Source organism: Rhinopithecus roxellana, chromosome 17 (genome assembly GCF_007565055.1).
Source record: "Rhinopithecus roxellana isolate Shanxi Qingling chromosome 17, ASM756505v1, whole genome shotgun sequence".
NCBI classification, from domain to species: domain Eukaryota; kingdom Metazoa; phylum Chordata; class Mammalia; order Primates; family Cercopithecidae; genus Rhinopithecus; species Rhinopithecus roxellana.
In genome coordinates this window covers 67623777-67641284 of record NC_044565.1, presented here as the reverse complement: position 1 = coordinate 67641284, position 17508 = coordinate 67623777, and positions in this window count along the sequence as shown.

The following is a 17508-nucleotide window of genomic DNA, read 5'->3' as shown; positions in this document are numbered from 1 at the left end:
TCTTGAAGACACTAGAATGCTGGCTATCGGGCTGGGGAGTCGGGAAGGATTGGGGAGTTAATGTTTAATGAGTACAGAGTTTCCATTGGGAAAGATGAAAAAGTTCTGGAGACGAACAGTGGTGATGGATGCACAACATTGTGAATGTACTTAATGCCACAGACCTGTATGTTTTAAAAATTGTTAAAAGTTTTATGTATATTTTACCACTTTTTTTTTTTTTAAGAAAACCAAGTGGATAGAGAAAACATATTTTCTTCTCTGAACAAGCTGAAAAGGCTAAATTAAAAGCAGTTTGTTTAAGGAAATAACCAGCAGAGTTAAGAAAAAGTCTAGAGAAACTAGTAGTAGTGATGTAAGAACCAGCCATGTGTCTTCGAAGGAAGCACGGCTCTTAGAGACCATTTTGCAGTGACTTGGAAAAGTGTCATTGAACCTAAGAAGCTGAAGCCGAAAATGGAACCAACTAGAACATCCAGTACAGTCAGGAACCCAGAATGTGGGATCCGACCCACAAGGTGGGGGGGATTGTGTGAGACCAGGAGTTCAAGACCAGGCTAGGCAACATAGACCCCATCTCTACAAAAATAAATTATCCAGGCATGGTGGTGCACACTTACAGTCCCAGCTATCTGGGAGGCTAAGGCAGGAAGGTCTTTTCAGCCCAGGAATTCAAAGATACAGTGAACTATCACTGAGCCACTGTACTCCAGCCTGGGTGACACAGCAAGACCTTGTCTCCAATAAAAAAGTCCTTTAGCCCACACAAAGATTATAAAGACACCTAACCCCCTTTCTTTTCCTAAATGTTCTGTGGTTTAATTTTTAACAGCTAAAAGTGCAATTGATTTTGGCCCAGGCACGGTGGCTCACACCTGTAATCTCAACACTTTGGGGATTCGAGGCGAGTGGATCACCTGAGGTCAGGAGTTCGAGACCAGCCTGGCCAATATGGTGAAACCCCATCTCTACAAAAGTACAAAAAAAATTAGCCAGGTGTGGTGGTGGGCGCTTGTGATCCCAGCTATTTAGGAGGCTGAGGCAGAAGAATCACTTGAACCTGGGAGGTGGAGGTTGCAGTGCACCGAGATCACGCCGTTGCACTCCAAATTAGGCGACGAGAGCAAAACTCCATCTCAAAAAAGTATAATTGATTTTGAGCAAACTACATAAAGTGTACAATATGATAAATATTGCCATGTTTCACCACCACAGTCATGATAATGAACATACCCATCACCCGCCGAAGTGTCCTGTTTCTTTGTTGTCCCTCCTGACTCTCCTTCACACCATCCCAGGCAGCCATTGATCTCTGTCACTGTAAGTTTGTATTTTATAAAATGTTATATAAATAGAATCCTACAGTATGTGCTCTTTTATTGGTCGGGGGGGGGCTGGCTTCTTTCAGCTCAATTACTTTGACATTCATCTGTGTTGTCACATGTATGAATGGTTCATTCTTTTGTGTTGCTGAGTAGTAATGTATGGATATACCACAGCTCATCCATTCATCTGTTGATGAACACAAGTTATTTCTAGTCTTACGTCATTACAAAAAATCTGCTTTGCACAAGATTTCGTATGGACGTATGCTTTCATACCTCTTGGTGAACTACCTAAGAGTAGAATGACTGGATAATATGGTAGGTTTATGCTTAACTTTTTAGGAAACGGCTGAACTATTTTCCAAAGTTGTACTGTTTTACATTTCCACAAACAGTATGGGAGATCTAGTCCTTCCATTTCCTCATCAACATGGGGATCAGTGTTTTAGCCACTTTTAACAGGTGTGTGGTGATATCTCCTTGGTGACTAATGTTGCTGAACATCTTTTCATGTGCTTATTTGCTCTCCACATCTTTCAAGAAGTGTTCATGAGTTTTTATATAGGGTAAGAGATCAAAGTTCTTTGCATGTTAATATCCAATTTTTCTATCACATTTAAAAAGACTATCATTTTTCCACTGAATGACTTCCACATCTCTGTTGAAAATCAGTTTTGTATATGTGTGTGTGTCTATTTTTGGACTCTTCTGGTCCACTGATATATTTGTATATCGTCGTTTGTTGTTGTTGTTGTTGTTTTGAGATGGAGTCTCCCTCTGTAGCCCAGGCTGGAGTGCAGTGGCACGATCTCAGCTCACTGCAGCCTCCACCTCCCAGTTTCCAGTTCAAGCAGTTCTCCTGCCTCAGCCTCCCAAATAACAGATTACAGGCACGTGCCACCATGCCCAGCTAATTTTTGTATCTTTAGTAGAGACGGGGTTTCATCATGTTGGCCAGGCTAATCTCGAACTCCTGAACTCATGATCCCCCCACCTCAGCCTCCCAAAGTGCTGGGATTACAGGCGTGCACCACCACACCTGGCCATATTTGTATATCTTTGAACTATCACCACATTGTCTTAATTACTGTAGCTTTTTAAATAAATCTTAAAATTAGGTAGTGTTAGTCCTCCAACTTTGTTTTTCATTTACAAAAGTGGTTAGGCTATGTTAAGTCCTTGCAACTTACCAGTTGCTACAAAAATGTGATTTTGATTGAGATGATTTTTACACAATACATCAGTTGGGGACAGTTGAGATCTTAGCAATATTGTTCATCCATCTTTCTATTTGTATATACTTTAATTTCTCTAAGCAAGGTCTTACAGGTTTCAGTGAAAAGGTCTTACACATCTTTTGTGAGATTGAACCCTACATTTTAATCTTTTAAATGATACTATAAATAAATTTTTAAATTTCAATTTTAAAATTTAACACTCATTTTCTGAATGTTAATTGTTATAAACAATCGATTTATATTCTCGTACTTATTTTGTATCCTACCTCGCTAAACTAACGTATTAGATTTACTGGCTTCTTTGAACATTCCATTGGATTTTCTATGCAGATAACAGTGTCATCTCCAAAGACATTTTTATTCTGGATAACTTTTCCCCTTCTGCCTTACTGCTCTGGCTATAACCACCAGTACTATGTTGAAAAGATGTGGAGAGAGTGGGCATCCTTGTTCTGATCTTATGGAGAAAGCATTTAGTATTTCATGTTAAGTATGATGTTAGCCATAGGTTTTTCCTAGATGCCCTTTACCAGGCTGAGGAAGTTTTTGTTCTATTACCTGCTAAGAGTTTTTTACTGTTTTTTAATCAGGAAGGGTTGTTGGAATTTGTCAACTGCTTTTTCTGCATCTAGTGATATGGTTTACTTTTTCAATCTGTTAATATGATAAATTACATGGATTGATTTCAGGATATTAAACCAGCTTTGGATTCACTGATTTTCTGTATTGGTTTTCTGTTTTCTGTTCCACTGATTTTCACTCTGATACTCATTGAGTTTCGTTTATTTTGCTTACTTTAGGTTTAATTCTTCTTTGTCCAGTGTTTAATTTGGAAGCTGATGTTATTAATTTGAGGCCTTTTTTCTTTTCTAATATAGGTGCTTAGAACTATAAACTTTCCCCCAAGTACTGCTTTCACAGCATCTCAACAATTCTCATATGCTGTTGCTTCATTTCTTTTCAGTTCAAAATGCGTTGTAAGTTCCATTTTAAAATGGTTTATTAGAATAAACTTTTTTTAAATGTGCTAAATCTCAACCCCACTTCCTGTCATTTCTGTATGTATGACAAAATGGGGAGTTCATACATAAAACACTCTTATTGCATATTAAGGTATAGTAACAGAAAAAGTATGTGTGTGGTTGAATCATGAGCTGAGCTAGTGCTTTTTACATGGAACACTACTTAAGAGAAGGACTGACTATGGTTCAGATTTGGGAATTTCCTGGAAAATGAACAAAGTGAACCTGTCACTTAAGAACAACAATTGACTGGCCAGGTGCGGTGGCTCATGCCTGTAATCCCAGCACTTTGGAAGGCCGAGACAGGTGGATCACCCGAGGTCAGGAGTTCAAGACCAGCCTGGCCAACATAGCGAAACCCCATTTCTACTAAAGAGATACAAAAAATTAGCTGGGCATGGTGGCGCATGCCTGTAATCCCAGCTGCTTGGGAGGCTGAGGCAGAAGAATCGCGTGAGTCCAGGAGGCAGAGGTTGCAGTGAGCCGAGATGGTGCCACTGCACTCTAGCCTGGGCAAGTTTTTTTGAGACTCTGCCTCAAAAAAAAAACAAAAACAAACAAACAAAAAAAACAATTGGCAGTATTTGTTGGCAATGTTAAAATTTGAGCTTTAAAGTAAAACATTGGGGGGAAATATATATCCACCCCATGAGCTTGACAGTTTCCCAACACTTTAAGACTTTTTGAGGAATCAAAAATACTGAAATTACACACACACACAAACACACACATGTGTATCTTTGATATTGTATCCCGAATCCAAAAACCACTCCCTAGAGAAACAGGCTCAGTAGACAGTCTGCCTTCTCGAGACCAAAAAGTTTGAGAACACTGCTCTACCCTGCTCTGGATTATAACGTATTTGAAGGGGCTACACTCCAGACCCACCTACTGAGGCACCTCTCTTAGCCATTGCTACTGTATCAGTCCAATGCCACAGTTTCTCTGAGCCTTGCAATTAGTATCCCCACACTCAGTGCAGGGAATAAGGACACCAGCCTTGATATTCTTGTATCAACCTATACTCATGTGAATATTACAATATTGTAGTTTTGACACAGGTCAGCCAAGAGACCTTGCCCCTAAATTCCTGCCCTTCTCTTTTTTGTCCCCAGATCCTTTCCTCTCTGGTGGAAGGGCTTTCTCCTCCATGCGTGGCACAAATCTATGCTTCTTACTCTCTATGGTCATTATAAGTCCTCTAAGAGGCTTTATTTCTTCATATGTAGAAACCCATCTTTAGGGTTTCTGAGAAATAGCTCTTTCTCAAAAAAACCTAACTTTCAAGACAATTGTCTCACTATGGACTTTAAAAAAATCTGGTTGACAAATGCACATGTATGTTTATTGCGGCACTATTCACAATAGCAAAAACTTGGAACCAACCCGAATGTCTATCAATGATAGACTGGATTAAGAAAATGTGGCACATATACACCATGGAATACTATGCAGCCATAAAAAGGGATGAGTTCATGTCCTTTGGAGGGACATGGATGAAGCTGGAAACCATCATTCTCAGCAAACTATCACAAGGACAGAAAACCAAACACCGCATGTTCTCACGTCACACACTGGGACCTGTCGGGGGGTGGGAGGCAGGAGGAGGGATAGCATTAGGAGAAATACCTAATGTAAATGAGGAATTAATGGGTGCAGCAAACCAACATGGCACATGTGTACCTATGTAACCTGCAAGTTATGCACATGTACCCTAGAACTTAAAGTATAACAACAACAAAAAAGTCTGGTTGAAGCACACATAATGTCTTTGTTTTAGCCAATGTCCATCCTCTTTCCTTGGGACAGTAAGCTTCGACTTCGTTGTTTGACTGAAAGGTCTGGCAGGGTGCAGGATGAATCACTGAGAAGGAAAAGCACCTTATGACCTCAGCTGGATCAGCAGTGTTAAGGATGTTGAAGGAAATGTTTAAAACACTGAGCGCCTTGGTAATGAATGCTTCTGAATGTGCATGTTGTCAGGGGTTCAGTAAATATATGTCTAATTCAATATAATTCATTTGTAATTTTCAAAATTTTTTTTTTACATTTGAGAGGTGAGGAAATAGGAGAAACAGAAAACAAGGAGGGGAAGGAAGTCATCTCAAAGAAGGAAAAGTTAAATGCTTTAATGTCAAATTATATTAAAATGATTAAATTCATAAACTTATAGCTGAGGAGATAAAGGCATATCAATGTTATATTCTTTTAGGTGTTCCTATTGTGAATGAAAAAAAGTGCTTTTCTAAACATTACCTCTCCTCAATTTATTTGCAAGTATATATATTTAAACAATTCAGTATACTATTGCTATGGTCTGCATGTGTCCCCCAAAATTCATGTGTTGGAAATGTATTCCCCAGCACAACAATGGTTGGGAGGTAGAGGCTTTTAGGGTGTTGTTAGGTTATGAAGGCTCTACCCTTATGAATGGATAAATGCTGCTGTATTATAAAAATGGGGCCTGGCATGGTGGCTCAAGCCTGTAATTGCAGCGCTTTAGGAGGCCAAGGTGGGAGAATTGGTTGAGGCCAGGAGTTTGAAACCAGCGAGGGCAACATAGTGAGACCCCATCTTCACAAAAAAAAAAATATTGAAAATGTAGCTGGGCGTGGTGGCACGCACCTATAGTCCTAGTTACTCCTGAGGCTGAAGCGGGAGGGTAGCCTGAGCCCAGAACTTTGAGGGTACAGTGAGCTATGATGGTGCCCCTGCACTCCAGTCTGAGTAACAGAGCGAGACCCTGTGTCATGAAAAAAATGAAAGTTAAAAAGGGTGAGCCTTGTGGGAGGTGGTTTGGTCTCTCTTGCCCTTCTGCTTTCCACCATGTGAGGATGCAGCTGGAAGGCCCATACTAGATGCTGGTGCCTTGACCTTGGACTTCCCAGATCCCAGGAGTGTGAGAAGTAAGTTTCTATCCTTTATCAATTACCCAGGCTCAGGCACTGTGTTATCACAGCACAAAATGGACTAACATAGCACTGTGTCTCTTCTCTTTGCTGAATCAATACTTTTAATTGCAAAAAGTAATATTGGCAATAACTTTTTTTTTTTTTTTTTAGCATTAACCATGTGCTTAAGGGTTGGAAACAGTGGTCTCAGGAGGAGGAAGGAAGTGAAGGTGATGGCAGGCTCTCCTCATACGTGTGACAGAGCCTCACATGTCAAGGGTAAACAGGCACTGGCCCTTTGAGAAGAAGGGGGAAACCTGGGCATCTCTGTTATTTATGGCAATCCACCCACATTTATGTCACACAGCTACAATTCACAAAGCAATTTGCAAAAGTTACCACATTCATCCTCATTACTCTCCTGTGAGGTAGAGATTATCATGCTTATTGAACATGCAAAACACCGAGGCTCAAAGGGGATCAGGGGTCCTCAGTTACACAGCTAGCCAGTGGCACAGTTGGGGGTTGAACCCCATTTCCTGAATCCTGGACACAAGCTGAGCTGCCCTAGACCCACCTCCCTCCTGAGAAGGGGAGAGTATGCCCCACTGTGGCTGTGGCCGGCCTGCTTGACTTTGTTCTCTTTCAGGCACTACCATCCACCAGGGAGGAATCCAAGGCTCCTCCAGGGGAAAGAAAGCTCTGCAATTAGACTAAATATAGTCTGGGAAAGGCTGCCTCTCATTTGGACTAATTATCCTGTCGCCCATCAGAAGAACAAAGAGTGAAGAATTTTCAAGCCTCGTCATTTCCATTCCTTTCACTAGCTTGGACTTCTATATAATTGACCTGACCCCTGGGGCCTGGAGATAAATGTTAACAGAGCATACATGCTGAATGAGAAACATCTGGGCTGCTGAGGAAGACCATGGCGATAATTCTCCTTCACTTTCCAGCACAATCCAGAGTCCATCAGAATTGGAGGGACACTGGCCTGGTGAGAGATTCCTCAGTCCTAGTAATGCTCAGATGAGGGCAGGGAACAACAAGAGGCCATCGGTGGAAACCCAGTTGACAGTCAATTGCATAATGTATTGATATCCCATTTTGCAAAGCCCTTCTTGTTGTTCTATCAATCACTGAACACACATTATGTGCAAGGCATGTGGGCAGTTTATTAAATATGTTTGAAGGAAGCCAGGGGAAACTCAATGGATCCCTAAGAGTTAATTCAAAACCAAAGTTAGAGAAATTCAAGAGAAGGAAAGGTACTTTGGTCAAGACGTGTGCATAGCCGTTAAGGTTTGGGATAAAGAAGAGTTTCATTATCGAAGGTCAGTATGTCAGGGGCAAGTTTGAGCAATGAAATATTGTTTCAGGATGGTTTTATTAAATTCTTGTACTTTTAGGGAAGATCTGCAGAACACTTGGCATCAACCAGCAACAACATTTTTAAAAAGAATAGTGCTTCATAAAACACAGACAAAATCCTATTAACCACAGATATTACAAATGACTTTTTATTAACTTGTGACTTTCCATTGTGGATGATTTTCTTATGCAGGCATAACATCTGTTGATGGTCTCAGAAATTGTTCTATCTGTAATATAATAAGAATCTGTAATACCGCCTTTGACATCTGCAACAAGTTCCAAGTAAAATGACTGCAATAGAAAAAAAATGTTTTGCACATTTCAGATCAGATGTTGCACATTTAAAAATAAAATCTCATTTCTAAGAAAAAGCATGTAGCTTGTTCTACCAACGAGGCACAAAATAGAGTTCAAAGCGTTCATGCCACAGTTTGAGTCATCATCCAACCAAAGTGTGGAGAGACGGTTCATACATCTTGTGTCTGGCACTGACTAGTGGCTATCCAAGCTTCATCATCAGCAACAATAACAGTACATATTTGCTGATAATCCCCTATAACAAGGTGAGTGAACATGCCGAAATTATTAGGTTAGTGCCATTTAAAAAAAAAAAAAAATGGCAAAAAGCGCAATTACTTTTGTACCGACCTAACATCGTGAATTTTACATACACCTCCTTGCTTTCCTTTAGAGAGGAATGCTGCTACAAGACAGGATTCTGCTTCAGAACCCAGCTATGAGAGAGGCACTCCCCTGCTACCCAGAAAGTAGAAGAGAGGAATTAGGCTCAAATCCACTGAAGTGCTTTGGGGAAGCGGAGCAGGAGGCAAAGAAGTAAGTTGAGGTGGGGAACCAGGGCACATGAAGCTGAGCGGAGGACTGGACATTTTGGTGGTTTTGATTTTTCTATGTTGGTTAGTTCCCTACTTCTTTGGTGTCCTCTCTCCCTCTGCGCTACACCCACCACTCCCTGATGTCGTTCTGTTTTGCCTCACTCTTCTTCATCCTCTGCTTTGTCCAAAATCTGATTGCTCTGCTGCACATGTGAGATTTGAACCCCGTTACGCTGGAAATCTGGGCTGCCCCAAAGACCAAATTGGATTAATTATGCCCAAGCAAACTTTGAAAACATTTTAAAAAGAAAAGAAAAAAGGCCAAATGAGCCGAAGACGGGCTCAGTGACCTGGAGATGATTTGGCTCATTTGCATATCTTGGTAGGGTTTTCAAATGGTAGAGAAGGCAAGATCTTTTCCAGGAGCTTTTTGTTTGAATGACTTATTTATATAAGAGAATCAGTTAAATATAACCCTCACCAAAATAATTACATTGAAGTGCTGAAAACTCTGAAACAATCACTCCCAGGTCAATTTTCTCTGCCCTGAGAGGAATGTGGTTCTGAATCCAGAAGTTAGGACAGCTTTGTCCACCCTCTCCTCAAACATGGGCAAGTGTCATGGAACACAGAATATAAAGGCCAGGCTTTCTAAGACTTTCAAGAGTAAAAGGTGTTTCTCTCCCTTTGCAGCCAAAAATAAATGACTGTGGATTAAGCAGTTACCTTCTAGACCACGGTTTCTAAGCCTTGACACTTGAAACTTTGGGTCAGGTAGGTCGTTGTTGTAGGGGCTGACCTGGCATTATAGGATTTTAGCAGCATCGCTGGCCTTCACTCAACTAGATGCCAGGAGTGCACGTCCACACACACACGTACAACTTATGACTACACAAAATGTCTGTAGACATCACCAATGTCCCCTGGGAGATGAAAATCAACCCCTCTTGAGAACCACTGCTTTAGAGAAGGGGGTGAAATATTCTGTTCCCAAACATACATATAAGACCTTAAGTGTTTTCAAGTATTTAGGGAAAAATGGTGTTTTAGAAAAAAATATAGTGATAGCTTAACCTTCATAGGTTCCAGGGCACTGCTCCGAGCTGTGACTTCTGCTAAACTATTGTGCTTCGAAAGGGGAGGAACAACATGTGTCATAGTCACTGCTATGGTTGTTACACCCAGTATAGTGCCCAGGGCACAGCATGTGCTTAAAAACATTTGTGACATTATTACCATTTAATGAGCAAACGCTATATGCCAAGCACTATGACTTGTTCATATGTCATCCTTAATCTTTACAACAACACTAACAGGACAGGCATTAAAGTAAGACTCTTCAATAAAGCAAATCCAGATAGTCATGCAATTGTTATTTGATTCCCAGTTCCTTGCCTTCCCCCAGCTTCTATGGGAATAAGCTAAAATTTCTACCAACAAAAAGGGGGAGAACTGCAACTCACTTCTGGGAAGGGGAGAAGCAGAGAGTGAGTCCCCATTTCCTCTGTATTTGCTCAGCCACATTTCCCTGGATTCACACAAGGTGGCAGGTAACTAGGAAATTCCTGGAATAATTCCTCTGCTGTCCTAGGCACTTTAGTCAGCCACAGCACCCATGCTTGTCCCCATCAATATTTAAACTAGAGTAAACAATGTCCAGGTGGCTGTAAACCACAGCTGAGCCTGGGAAGGATTTAACTCGCATAGCCAGAACCCTGGAAACCCAAGTCATGACATACATTTCTCACTAATGCACCCTTGCATTTTATAAGATTGACCGCTTCTGCCCCACTCATCATACCATGCTGGAGTTTTACTGTATCATCTCCATGGTACAAATGAGGAAACTGAGGCCCTACGAGGTTGCACGATTTGTTCAAATCACAAAGCTGCTCAGTGGTGTCCCAAGATTTGAAACGTGTAAGGTTGAGCTAACTCCATATTCTTTCCACATGTATCTTCCAGATTGGAGCTGACGATTGCCATTCCTGCATCCCATGTGTCCTAATCCCCTGAATGGTTTGGAGGAGGGGGATCATATTCTCTATTGTGTGAGCTTGGGAGGGGCAGATGCACAGGACCTGGTCCAGAGCCAACAGCCTTCAAGTGTGTAGCCAAGGAAGTGTGTAGCAGGAATACCAGGACGAATAGCAGGCAGGACTGGACTGGCCAGGTAGGAACAGGCAGAGGCAAAACAGGCAGCCTTTATTATGAGATTGAACAAGATGAGGCAGAACCCATGATCTAGCACTTGCTCACTGCTTCTACTGTAGACGGGACCACCGAGTAAATCCCTGCCTCCCAGAGAGGCCTGGGCAGGATGCCTGGCATCAGATAAGCCAGAGGTCTTGGCAGGCTCCCCAGATCCCACCAGGAGAAGCTGCAGTGTTGGGGAGCATGCATGCTAAATTACACACACACACACACACATACACACACACACAAATGTATGTGAGGCAGAAGGCTAGCTGGGTATAGGAGTAAGCTGTGTTTCTTACATATATTTATCTCGTAGGGCTCTTTAATTCTTTAAAAAAGTTCTGCTTTGGGCAGTTGTGTGGTCACCAACCTGGTTGTTGGTGTAAGTCAGTGAGTGCTGCCAGGCAGCACAGACCAGGAGTCCAGCTAGTTAGGAAAGCCAAGCACATCATTGTTTCAAGCAGAGATGGTTGAAACCAAGGTGCTTTAATTCAAAGAGGAGCCCCCGGGGCACAGTGACACCATTTCCCTTCACTGGGAATAACACTACAGGGAGGAAGCTAGGTCTGCTGTGGAGGTGTAAGCTGAACGAAAGGAAACAGAATAGAAACAAAGTTCAAATAAGCGGGTGGTGTCAGCACCCCCACCACCCACACCAGATGTGAGTGCCCTGCTGCACTGGGTAGGTGGTTCTTCCTAGCCAAGGGAGCCGGCTAACTGGAGGAGAGGAGATCAGGCTGGCATCTCACGGCAAGGACGTGGGATGGGTTCACCTCACCCCTCCATCTAGATACGACTGTTGTTTAAGAGGTGATACACTGGCCTGCCAGGATGCAAATCTGTGTACTCATAACCTTCACATCAAACTCTGTCAAATTCTGTTCTTAATTCTGCAGGGAAAACGATAGTGAACAATCACACCCATGACTTCCCTTCCCTTCATCATGTGAGCTCAAGTCGTACATTGCATATGTTACAGGTTAAAATTATCTTCTGTTATTTCGTTAATCAAATTCTATTGATGTAGATGAACTCATGCTTGTTCCTTCCTTCTTATTTCTTTTTTAATGCATGGAAAGTTAGTTGTATAGTAGTAGTTAGCAAGTTAGTAGCTTATACTTTTTAAAAATGTAGGCCAGGTACAGTGGCTCACTCCTGTAATCCTAGCACTTTAGGAGGCCGAGGTGGGTGTATCACCTGAGCCCAGGAGTTTGAGACCAGCCTTTCTACTAAAAATAGAAAGTAGAGACCCCATCTCTACTAAAAATACAAAAAAAAAAAAAAAAAAAAAAAAGCCAGATGTGGTGGCACACACCTGTAGTCCCAGCTACTAGGGAGGCTGAGTGGGAGGATTGATTGCTTGAGCCCAGGAAATCGAACCTGCAGTGAACCATGATCATGCCACTGCACTCCAGCCTGGGTGACAGGAAATTCTTTAATTTTTAATTCTTTAAAAAAGTTTTGCTTTGGGCAGTTGTGTGGCCACCAACTTGGCTGTTGGTGTAAGTCAGTGTATAGTATATACGCTGGTCTTGATCTAGCTTCCTCCCTGTAGTGTTGTCTCAAAAAATAAAAATAAAAGACAAAAATGTGTTCAGATATTTATTGAACTACTATTTGGCTACTACTAGCACCTAGTAGGCTTTTTCAAGACCCTGGGGGACATAAGACACATATAGTTCCTGCTCTCATGGCATTGACGTTCTGGTGGTGGGAGGATAATAGTGGGAAAGAAATATCTATGTAAACAATATAATTCCAAATAGGGATAAGCACATTAACTGAGACAACGCATTATCATTCCTAAATTATTGCATTTATTGTTGTGTATAATACTCTGAAGCTCACTCCGAATGATCTTCTCCCTTCTCCTCAGTGTCCTTGTAGAGCATGAGCCTATTTGCATGTGTTCCTTCTGTCAGCAGGGGCACTTAGCTCAGCTATTATGTTTGCAATGGGCTGGTATGGTGGCATGGGTCATAATTTTTTTTTTTTTTTTGAGACGGAGTTTTGCTCTGTCACCCAGGCTGGAGTGCAGTGGCGTAATCTCAGTTCACCGCAACCTCTGCCTCCAGGGTTCAAGTGATTCTTCTGCCTCAGCCTCCCTCAGCTGGGACTACAGGTGTGCACCACCATACCCAGCTAATTTTTGTATTTTTAGTAGAGACAAGGTTTCACCATGTTGGCCAGGATGGTCTCGATCTCTTGACCTTGTAATCTGCCTGCCTCAGCCTCCCAAAGTACTGGGGTTACAGGTGTGAGTCACAGAGCCCAGCCTGGTCATAATTTTTTTCAGCCACATTAAATGATATACACGATCAATAAGTCAGTCGTGCCATAGATCTGCTGCAATGGTTAAGACGACCAGAAGTACCCAATAAGAGCTTTCTGGATGCACAGGCTTTTTTGTTATAATGAGAGTTTCACATTTAGTGTGTTGTGAGGCTGAATAATGGCCCCTCCAAGAGGTCCGTGCCCTCATCCCTGGAACTCTGACAAAAGGGAAAAGAAACTTGGCAAGTGCACTTGAGGTAAAGATCTTGAGATGTGGAAATTATCCTGGACTATCTGTGTGGGCCACAAAGCTCCTCGTAAGAGGGAGGCAGGGGACTGGAGCAGATGGAAGGCGATGTAACGGTGGAGGCAGAGGGAGAAAGGCAGTGTGACGTGAGGCCCCAAGTCAAGGAATGGGGACCGCCTCTCGAAGCTGGAAAGGCAACGGGCTCTCCCTGGAGCCTCCAGAGAAACCAGCCTGCAGAGACACCTTGATCTTAGCCCTGAAAAACTCATTTTGGATCTCGGACCTCTAGAATTGTAAAAGAATCATTTTATGTTGTTTTAAGTCAGTGAATTTTGGTGATTTGTGACAGTAACAATAGAGAACTAATCCATGCGATTTGAGACGGAGTCTTGCTCTGTCACCTAGGCTGGAGTGCAGTGACGCGATCTCGGCTCACTGCAACCTCCACTTCCCAGGTTCAAGTGATTCTCCTGCCTCAGCCTCCCAAGTAGCTGGGATTACAGGTACATGCCACCATGCCCGGCTAATTTTTTTTGTATTTTTAGTAGAGACGGGGTTTTGCCACGTTGCTCAGGCTGGTCTTGAACTCCTGGGTTCAAGTGACCCACCTGCCTCAGCATCCCAAACTGCTGGGATTCCAGGCATCAGCCAGCGCGCCCGGCCGCCAGCCATGTTTTCATCTAGACTCCACCACAGGACAATGTATGAATCCTTCTTCTCATTCTGGTTCCATCTCTTCTGTCTAGTTGCTGAGCAGTTCTCAAACTGGGAAGCTAGAAAGAATGACAGGACTGTCTAGAGAAGGAAGGTCATGTAACTGTGGAATCTGATCTCCTTTTCCCCTAGAGGCTAACGTTATATCCTCTCTCTCCTGCCTTATTTTTAAATCTCTTCTCAAGAAACATGAATGGGAATCCTGTTTGCCTCCCTGTGCTCCCAGTTGAGAGATGCTGCATTGAACTGGAAAGGTTAGACTGATCTGGAGAGTCCAGATGGAATAGTCCCAATACTTACTCCCTAGTAGGCAATTAAGGAATCTATAAGGAATAAATGAGTCAATGAGTCTACAAGGGATCCAATCAGTCATCAAGCCTTTATCATGCACCTATAATTTGCCAGGCACTATACTGATACTTGAGAGAAAAAAATAATTAAGCACACTCCTGACCTGGAGGAAAGAAGGTATGTCCACACTTAATTTTAGAACAATACATAAAATTCCATAACGGCAGGATCAAAAGTACCATAGGAACACAGGGTAGGGGTCCAGTCTGACTAGCAGATTGGCGGTGACTCTGCATATGAAATATCATCTGATCTGGTCTTTGAAGGCGGTGTGAAAATTTCAGAGAGAAAAGGCTGCATGTTTCAGGCAGAGGAGAAAGGGCCTGGCAATGTATTGTTTAGTAGCCTGAGTGCTACATCTTTAATCCCCTTCCTTACCCTACAGTGCCTCTTCCCCTCACATGGCTCCATTAAAAAAGTAACATTGGCTGGGTGCGGTGGCTCACACCTGTAATCCCAGCACTTTGGGAGGCCGAGGTGGGTGGATCACAAGGTCAGGAGTTCGAGACCAGTCTGGCCAATATGGTGAAACCCTGTCTCTACTAAAAATACAAAAATTAGCCGGGCATGGTGGCGGGCACCTGTAATTCAAGCTACTCAGGAGGCTGAAGCAGGAGAATCACTTGAACCTGGGAGGCAGAGGTCACAGTAAGTGAAGATCACGCCATTGCACTCCAGCCTGGGTGACAGAGCGAGACTCTGTCTAAATAAATAAATAAATAAATAATCTTTTGAAATAACGTTAAGCTTCACAGAGAAAGAACTTGGGTAGGAGCCATGCATAAAGTACACTGGAAACCAGAAATCGATAATATATGATAAGAAACAATGTCCTTCTAAACATAGAATTAGTGGCTTCAAATTAGCTTCCACTCGGCCTTCACTTAGCTCTAGCCACCATTTAAGTCTTATTCCCTATTAATATACAATCTTATGATAGTTGAACATTTCTCCTTTTTTTTTTTTTGGAGACAGAGTCTCGCTCCGTCACCCAGGCTAGAGTGCAGTGGCATGATTTTGGCTCACTGCAAGCTCCGCCTCTCGGGTTCACACCATTCTCCTGCCTCAACCTCCCGAGTAGCTGGGATTACAGGCCCTAGCCACCACACCCAGCTAATTTTTTGTATTTTCAGCAGAGACGGGGTTTCACCGTGTTAGCCAGGATGGTCTCGATCTCCTAACCTCGTAATCTGCCCGCCTTGGCCTCCCAAAGTGCTGGGATTACAGGTGTGAGCCACTGCGCCTGGCCCGGAGTCGTTCCAGTTTTTTATGCTTCTTTTTGTTTTGAAACTGAGTTTCACTCTTGTCGCCCAAGCTGGAGTGCAATGGCGCAATCTCGGCTCACTGCAACCTCTGCCTCCCAGGTTCAAGGGATCCTCCTGCCTCAGCCTTCCGAGTACCTGGAATTACAGATGCACGCCACAATGCCCAGGGAAATTTTGTATTTTTAGCAGAGATGGGGGTTTCACCATGTTGGCCAGGCTGGTCTCAAACTCCTGACCTCAAGTGATCCCTCCCACCTTGGCCTCCTGAAGTGCTGAAATTACAGGTGTGAGCCACGGCAGTTGGCCTATGCTTGTTGACAGAGCTACAGTGAACATGTCACAGAGCTACAGTGAATATATGTCACAGTTTTTTCTCCTTTAAAAGGTATGCTGAGTTTCAAGCTCTTGTTATATTGCTGCCACATTCCTCTCTGGTTAAAGTGTCACCAGCTATGCTTCAGGGGTTTATTTTCCCACTCCCCCGCTAAACTGGGTTTTATTTTTATTTATTTTGGCTTGTGTCATGGTAGCATTAAATGATTTAATTGGTATTTTAAAATTGCTAATGTGATTTTGTGAGAATTAAAGTAGATAATATATCTACAAAGACCTGGCACATAGTAAGCTATTATTATTATTACTCCTGGCAGTTATCGAATAAAAAGTTAGATAATGTAGTGACCTTATATATTTGTGTTTTGTTCTTATGTTTTTGTGTGGAGGGGTTCTTTCTCTTCATCCACATGGGAGCTCCTGCTCAGTCCTTTCTCTTTGCTATCCTCACTCTGTGAGTGACTTCATTTAGTCTCATGCCTTTAATGCCATCTGCATGCTGGCAGCACTGAAGTTCATGTCTCTGGTGTGGACCATCTCCGCTGTACTCCCGCATGTCTAACTGCCTATTCAACTTCTCTGCCTGGAGGTGGCATCTCACACTTAACTGTGCAGACTGAACTTCGATTCCTTGCAGATGTTGCTCCTCCCATTGCCTTTCCCATCTCAGTGACAATACCCTCCTTCCAGGCTCTCAAGCTGAAACCTTTGAGTATTTCTTTTCTCGTTTGTTTTCTTTCTTTCTTTCTTCTTCTTTTTTTTTTTTTTTTTTTGAGACAAGGTCTTTCTCTGTTGCTCAGGCTGGAGTGCAGTGGTGCAACCACAGCTCACTGCAGCCTCAGCTTCCCAGGTTCAAGAGATCCTCCCATGTCAGCCTCCCAAGTAGCTGGGACCATAGGCATGCGCCACCATGCCTGACTAATTCTTTGTTTGTTTTTAGAAATGGGGTCCCACTATGTTGCCCAGGTTGGTCTCAAACTCAGGACCCAAGTGATCCTCCTGCCTCCGCCTCCCAAAGTGCTAGGATTACAGGTATGAGCCACCACCCCCATCCAGTATTTCTTAACTCATGTTTTTCTCTTACACTCCGCATCCAGCCTCTGAATCCTTTAAACACTTTCTTCAAAATATATACTATACAAAACACTGTCTTTGAAATATTCCAGCATCTTCCCATCACCTCCACCCTCACCATGCTGGCCAAGACACCATCTTTCTCCTGGATCTCTCACCTGTAAAACCTTCCAGCTGATTTTCCTACCTGTACATATCCATCTTCAGGACCTCAGATTTGACCGTGGGTCTCCTCCTGATCATAAGAAGCTACCACAGTCCCAGCTGCAGCGTGAGACATGACAGTGTGCAGTGGAAGAAGAAGGTATCTCTTATTAAGAGGGAGAAAATCATTACCAGAAGTTCTCCAGCAGTGTCCCCTCACTTGC